The sequence below is a fragment of the Haliaeetus albicilla genome, chromosome Z, assembly GCF_947461875.1.
Source record: "Haliaeetus albicilla chromosome Z, bHalAlb1.1, whole genome shotgun sequence".
Classification (NCBI taxonomy): domain Eukaryota; kingdom Metazoa; phylum Chordata; class Aves; order Accipitriformes; family Accipitridae; genus Haliaeetus; species Haliaeetus albicilla.
In genome coordinates this window covers 4482470-4490436 of record NC_091516.1, presented here as the reverse complement: position 1 = coordinate 4490436, position 7967 = coordinate 4482470, and the positions used below count along the sequence as shown (strand labels likewise).

The 7967-nt window shown below is 41.5% G+C and overlaps 1 long non-coding RNA gene across 1 annotated transcript; it reads right to left on the bottom strand.

The window, feature by feature from the left end:
- Positions 1–2449: 2449 nt before the first annotated feature.
- LOC138683760 (uncharacterized) lies at positions 2450–7810 on the bottom strand. Its single transcript, XR_011323195.1, has 2 exons — positions 7727–7810; positions 2450–7089 (listed from the first exon to the last, which is right to left on the bottom strand). It is a non-coding gene; the product is annotated as an uncharacterized lncRNA (long non-coding RNA).
- Between the last annotated feature and the right edge of the window lie 157 nt (positions 7811–7967).

Here is a 7967-nt window from a genome sequence, read left to right as displayed (position 1 = left end):
TGTTATTGTGCTTAAGAACTCTTTACACTTCATGATCCTAACACTTCCGTCACAACAGCCCTGGGCAAGTGACTTACATCACTCAGTTCATAAAGTTTAGGTTTTCTATCCAGTCTTACTCTTCCAGGAGACCTGAACATGCTACAGACACACATGGTCCCTTACAGCTCTGTGGAGTCTTGTGTGTGAAGCCTCCCATAGGCATGGAATTTGCATCCAGTAGTTCATTTACAAGGCACCACAAAGACTGCCTGTGTTCCCTCTCCACAAGATCTATTGGCTATACAGCCATCTGCCATCAATCACCACAGTCCCACTATTATCAAAAAACAACTTCCCATCAGCTATCCAGCCATCTAATTATGGTGTATACCTAAGATCATGCATGTTTTCTCCCAGCAGTGGCCCAGGGAAATAAAAGAGCAACCACTTTTTATTTTCCATTCTTGCTGCTAGTGATTTGCATTGTTGTTTTATTCATATTTCTCTTTAATAAAAGGACACTAAGCCTGTAACAGGCATGTCTCCATTATGGCATTTACCATTTCCTCAGGTATTGATGTCACAACTAGAAAGGGGAAAAATCATCTTAGAGATGGAACTTCTTCATAATTAATTCACCTATTTTCCATAGTAGAAGTCAAAAAGTATGGGAATCTGCTTTCAAACCTAAACAGCCAGTATCTGCAGTAGCAGTACTTACCTCCAAGTATTTACGGCAATTCAGGTTACATTTGTTCAGCTGTGCATGTTGTACTGTTTGCTTCTGCCAGTTGTGATAGCTTACTCCCCTCCTCTGCAGCAGAGATGCCTTTAGCTGCAAGAAAGTTGCTGGTGTGAACTGGGGAACAGAAAGTCTGACAGCAAAAACTGGGACAATCCTTCTGGAGTTGTGTGTTCAGTGTCACCATTTAGACTGCATCTCTGAGGCAGTGCAATCAACAGGGAATAGTGCTGTGTATTTTTCTAATTACACACGCTAGTAATTGAAATGCGCCTACCACCAGCACAGCTAGCTATGAGTAATATAAAGTACCTCTGAAAAATGATTACATAAATAGGTATCTCAAAGACAGCAAGTGAGATACAGCTCTAGATTAGTGCTGGGACTCTCTCTAGGCTCCTCTGGACTCCTCTTTAGTTGCTGGTAAAACTGAAGATTTAAATCAACATTGAAAAGATTTACACATTCACATTATTTTCCCCAAAGTACTCATTAAAAGTACACACATTTTTCCACATTTTGAATTAAAAAAAATATTCTGGAAAATTGTAAAAAGCAGTGTAGATTTTAAGAATTGTTTTGAAAGCCTTCGGTTTGTTTTTTTTCTTCTTTTCTTTTTTTCCCTTTGTTGGCTTAATAGCTGAAAGTTCTTGATTATCAGTAACTTGAAGCTCTACCTACAACTTAGAAACAACTGGAGCAGGCCTTTTTTGTAAGCACTTAGCAACCACCAGCTTTCAAGATTTTAGGTTATTCCTTTAAGAAATATTCCAAGAATCTTTTCCAAAGCAGTATATTTAACTTCATGAATATTATACTGAAGACAGATGCTAGTCCTGCAAGACATTGCTCTGTATAAGGAACTGAATACAAGACATAACCTATGCATATTGCTTGCCATTAGTGTCTACATCCATTAAAATATGATGGTGAAGTGATGGACCTTAAGTATGTAAACTGTCAATCAACACACAAGAGTAGGTTGCAGGATTAAAACTGACAACTACTAAAACCTTAACTAATGAACTTAAATCAACAAGATGGCACTTTCCAGCTATCTCTAAAAGCATCTTACCAGATCTGATAACCTGAGCAAAGTTAGGATGAGGTGAACAAGATCGTTGATTTCTGGAAAAGCAGGACCATGGAAAGAAAATTATTTAAAAGGTATGGCTTATGTCTGTCATAATATATGCATATTGCAGCCAAATATTTGACAACATATAGTTAGTCATTCTGTTTTATGGTGATATTCACACATTATTGAAATATACAAGTTTAATAAAGCATTTCTTTATTTGGTCCTGGCACTTCCAGAGGGAAGAGATTTTTAAATCACAAGAACTTGTTTTTGTGGAGTGATTATACAATTATATAATTATGTAGGAACACTGTGTGCAACAGGAGGACAAAGCTATTGTTAATGTGAAGTTGCACTCCAGAGGAATGAAAGGTATTTGCATTTTTAGAGAAATGGTATATTTTTCTCATATTACAAAGAAGGGATCCAAGAAGCCTGAATATACCTGCTGCCCAGCATAGTATTTAGCACTCTCAATAGTATCATGGGACCTTTCACAGATGGATACACTAGTTTTAGAAATGTTCACAGCATTAGGCTTTGTATTAAACAGGTATGTTTTATATAGAAGTTATTCAGAAATGTCTACATCTTTGCTGTGTCAAATCGTAGTTCTTCAAACCAATACAATCATAAGATAATCATTATCTTGAAGAAAGAGAAAAGTTTATATGGAGTCCACTTGCATATGAACCAAACAAAAAAAGAATTACTTTTAACATAGCAAAAATGTGAAGTACATTGTCAAAGCCATTTAGCTGGTCAGCTGAACACTTGTCAGGGAAAGTGATTTCTTAATGATTTCTGAAGCACTGCAAGCACCCAACAATGCAGACAGTAGCAAAGATTAATAAACAATTACCTATACACCTACAAATCCCCGCCAAAATCAAATTAGAATTTGTTTTCCAGCTTATACTTTCTTTTTGTAGCAGTGTTGTCTCCATAAAGATTGGATAAAGACCTGACAGGTTATTAAACAGATAATGGACACTAGCATTAAGATACTGTTCTTCAAAAAAAGATAAGCACTAGGAGCATACAGATGTTGTATCAAATTTAGAAGTGATTTGTGTAAGTAAAAGACACACCAGAGAGTTGGTAAAACACAGCAGGAATTTTCTGTGCTTTAACTTCACCCTGGGACGTGGGCAACAATAAAACCTTCATGTCCCACCTTACCACTTGTTCTGAAGCACCACACACAGCTGCTGCAGTAGGGCTTCCAGCATTTAGCACCAGGCCAGAGTTCAACACCAAGATCTTCCAAGAGGTAAAATAAGGCTGTGGTACGTAGTAAATAAATAAGCATGTATTTCTGTAGAGTAATTGTAAGCGAGTACACAAGTTAGTTGATCTCAGTGCACTGTAATTATTCTTGGCTACCAGAGAACTGTATGACCCAGTAGATTATCCACAGGAAGACTATGCTTGTTCACACATACCATGGTGTGTTCCTATCTGTACACACGAGCATGTCTTGCACCCTAGGTCATGTCTCAGAGCCATTTCCTATTCACACCAGTGTTTACCCTAGTTTTTGTTCCACAGAACATACATCACTGCCTGAAATTTCTTTTAAATCATGTTTTTAACTCTAAGAAATGTATTTCCCACAAAACATGTTACTGGAAAGCATCAGATCACTACTTTTGAGAACTGGCTACAGGGAAGAAGCTGCCTTTCACACTTCGAAGCAAACTGAGGTGTCAAGTTACCTGGTCAGGCAATTTTAGGACTTGAAACTTCTACAGGTTGAGCACATCTGCTCTTGTTGATCTTTACAGAAATCACCAAGATCATATTTACATCAGTGTTCACTGTGGATATTCAAACTTTACAACAGGGTAAAAAAATCACATAAATACACGGATGGCTATGACCTAACATACAAACTTGAAGGTGCCCTTGCTTTGTGATAGTTTTCTTCAAGGGATAGTAATGATTGCAAAACTAAGACTCTTCCTTCATCATAAACACTACGCAATATAAAGTTTATTGGCAAACCTTCGTTGCCAGTAAGTATGTATGGCTGAATATTCATGGAAAGTAACATAAGTGGGGTGGCACCAAATCAAAATTATTTTATTATGAACATCAAGTGACCAGACACACAAAACAGAACATATTATGAATTTGGATTAATCCTCAATTTAGCTTGCACAGCTAGTCCTACCATTGTAACTATTATTTTCCTTCCTTGCTAATCCTGCTTTAGCATTTGACTGGATGGTGATCTTCTGTTGAGAAATAATCTTAAAAAAAATCTCACAGGGCATGAAACTAAAATTTGAGAGACAAGAGCTTTTTTCCGCAGTCAAGTGCATCTTATTGTGTCATCTCATAGAAGTCCTGTTACTTCCCTGTGCCCCAGTTTCTTCACTGAACAAACTACATATGCTTCAATACATAGGCTGGTGTTTTTTTTTTTTTTTTTCATTTATACAGCTAGCTGTTCTGGGTATGTTCAGGTTTTATCAAAATGAGAAAATATGAGAAAAATATGAGAAGTGGGACTGTATTTACTACTGGCATGAAATTTGCTATGTTTGGCAAAAGAGAAAGAAATTCATTTTGAGGTATACATTAGTACTATAGTTATAGAGTTATATAAAGCACTGGAATTAATGATGTTATAATAGTTTGATGGAGTCCAGTATGTATTCAAAATAATTCAATACAAATAAAAGAGTCTACTAAAGTTTTAGTAGTGATGCATTAACCTAGGACATAGCAAAGAGATACAAAAGGTTTTTCTTTTCTTGTTCTGCTAACACCGATTTCTTGGAAATTTCATTTATCAATTTCATTTTTTTCAGTGTCTCTCCTGACATAGTCACAAAATCAAAATCAAACTTAACAGAAAACAAGTTACATCTTTAGATCAAGTGAGTCTGTGACCCTTCTGCCATATGTAGCCTTGGTGTGGTCTTCAGAAATATTCACACACACCATGCCCTGTTACTTCTCTTTCTGTGAAACCAAAATTCCCTCATCTAAGCTAACATGTTGGCCTGGGCCTCTGGAGAGGTCAATTTCCTAGCTGAAAACAACCTAAGTTATTTTGAAGAATCTATTTTCCCACATAAAAACTACATATTATGAAAATCCTTTCTCATGATCTCTGGATTACTATTAAAAATCGCAAGATGCTGAAATGTTGAGCCCATTTAGGCCATGCAAACACATAAGACAAATAGCAATCGAACATGTACAAGTAAGCATACATTTCTTCTACATAGAATAAAAATTAAAATCTAGTATGTGATCACAGCAAGCACAAAACACCAATTTTAGAAAGACATTTGTACCTGTGTAATTTATACATATGCTGTGCTTGAGAAGCATGCAGACAATGTGTTACATATAATACAGGTTATTTTCTCTCATTAACAACTCATAAATCATATGATATTTTGATGTAATAAACCACTTCCAGATCTATACAATGCCACCATAGGAAATAGTATATTTGCAGATTCTTGTACTGTAGAAAGAGGCGGAAGCCAGGGAGCGGTAGTCATTCTGGCAGGTCTGTAGCCCATGCCTAGTAAGGACAGAAAAACATTGACAAGTGAGACATTAAATACAAGCAAAAGCAAAGTTTCATAAAATAAGAAAATGGATGTTCTTGCTGCACACAATTTTCATCACCCAGAAATGAAGGACCATCACCATTATTAATTCAATGTTCACCGCTTCTCCAATTAAAGGAATGTACACCAGAATCTGCTCACTGCATCTGTAAACGTCTCCATCCCACTGTTTTCATTTACTTCATTACAAGCCTATTTTCTCCTGTACATGACTAGTAGTTGTTTAGCTTATGCTGGGAGAGACCATTCAGGTCAAGGGCTGCATGCAAAAGTCCTCTGAAATGACAAGTGAAGAGGTAGGAAAATAGCCTGCTCTCAGAGAGAAAAGTTAAGGTTGCAACGTATACGTGATTGAAGTGTGGAAAGCGTCAGTTCCACTGACACTGATGTGGTAAACTCTGTGGAACAGCACAGCATGATTTAGCCATTTCATCCCTTGCCTTTATGGGTTTCTGTCAAGTATGATGTGAGCTAATTCTTTCACAAAGCTGCAAAACAGTAATAATTTCTTACTTTTTAATTATCATTTGGTCACAGACACTGGATGAGGGAAGGAGGCGGACATCATCTGGGGATAAACCAGTAAGAGGGTTTTGTCTATCAGCAGCTGTGCATGAGCCATCAGCAGCTGTGCACACACTCTTCACTGTTTTAGGATAAAATCACACAGAAAAGTATCACTCCAGATGGGGAAGGTTTATGTATGTCAGCCCTTAACCAATCACACTGCAAGCATATTCCTTCCTATGCTAGTCACTGCCCAGCCTCCAGCAATCCATCCCAGTGCATCCACGCTTGCCATCTTCTTCCAGACTAACATCATGTTAATGTTAACATCTTCTACACTTAACATACTAACATCATCCAAACCTTGTGTGTTTGAGCGCACTAGGCATAAACATTCTGTTAGAGCTGGGATTGCTGAGAAAAGCCCTCAGATCCCATTTTGAAACACAGCTCCCCTACGCACCTGATTTGCACTGTGCGAATTGTGGTGTGCGGATTTGCACATCTGTTTCTCTGTCAGGTTTGTTTTAAGCATCTGTTTTGTAAAGGATGAAGTGGATAACAATGAAGTGACAAATACCATTAAAAATACCGGAGCCAAGCTTGGGAGACTTCACTTACCCTTTCTTACTATATTTTTAATGTGCAAAATAAGAAGTGTGTTGAGAATGTGTGAAAAACAAACCTGTGTCAAGCCAAATGGAGTCTCAAGACCTATGCATATGTGCTGTAATATATGCCTTCATGCTTTTGCAGGTACACATAACGCTATAGCTCCTGTGAAATCATCTGCAGGTACTGATTCTCCATCATTCTGTAACCCAAACAAACTCACCCCATTTAGGGGCAAATACCAGCACCTGTCAGTTTCGAGAACAGAGACCAAGGCCCTCCTCCTCGCTGACGGCTTGTGAACAGCTGCTTACCATTGGCAGAACTGCTCTCTCAGATCCCACCTCACCCCACAGCTCCTCAAATACTATACACCATCGTTAGGATAATGAGCAATATTATAGGCAATACATGTTCCATTTCCTTTGAGTGTAATTAGACGGGGAGCTAGAAATACCTCCTGCTTCCTTGCTGTCCAACAGCCTTTTCTCTGTCTCCCGGAGGCCTCTTAACGATAACTGACATACTTCAGCCTCAGGTGGAGCGAGCTGAACGCAGACTCCAGATCCCTGTTTACACACAAACAAAACCAAAATCACCTCTTGGCATACGTGAAAAGCTTGTCTCCACACGTGGGTACACCTGCCATTTCACGCCTCACGGTGAGGCTGGCAGCGCGGCCCTCCTGGCGGGCATCACACCCCGGCGCGCTCCAGCCGCGGGCGCAGCAGCCCACGCGTCACACCCCCCTACGCTCGCGCGCTCGGCCCCGCGTTGTCAGTCAGCGTAAGGCTCGGGAGCAGGGAATCAGCCGCTCGGAGGTAGCGAGATGCCATCGAACCCCAGCGAACTGCTTCGTGTGTGAAAACGAATGCCACTCAAAACCTGGCCTCCCCTCCTCACTCACACCCCCTCCTCCTTCCTCGCTGTCGCACATGCAGGGCAGCAGCGAAGAGCAGGTTCTGACTTCATTTCCAGCAGTATGAACCCCGAACGCCTCTGCTACCTCACTCAGCTCCGTGACCGGGCAGCCCCCCGCCCCTTGCTCCCTTCCAGTCAGCCAGCTCCCCGAGAAGCACCAGAGCGGCTTCGCAAGAGCCCGGCGAGCCTCTGGGACCCCCCCCCAGCTTCCTGCCCTGGGGGTGGAGGCACGCCACCGCCCCACGCCTCGCCCCTCGCTTGGCCCAAGGTGAAACCCAAACCCACCCGTGTTACTGGATGTCTGTCGGAAGCGCAGGCAGAGCCGCCGGGGAGCCCCTCTCTCCCCCCCCCCCCCCGCCCTTCCCCTCCGCCCGCCGCCTCAGGCCGCCCCGCGCCACAACCGCCGCCGCCATGTGGCCTCGGCCCGGCCCGGGCCCCCCGCCCGGCTCCGCTCCGCTGCACCCCGCCCCGCCGGCCACCGCAACTCGCGCCCCCCCCCGCCGCCCCCCGTCTCGCCGCCGCCGGG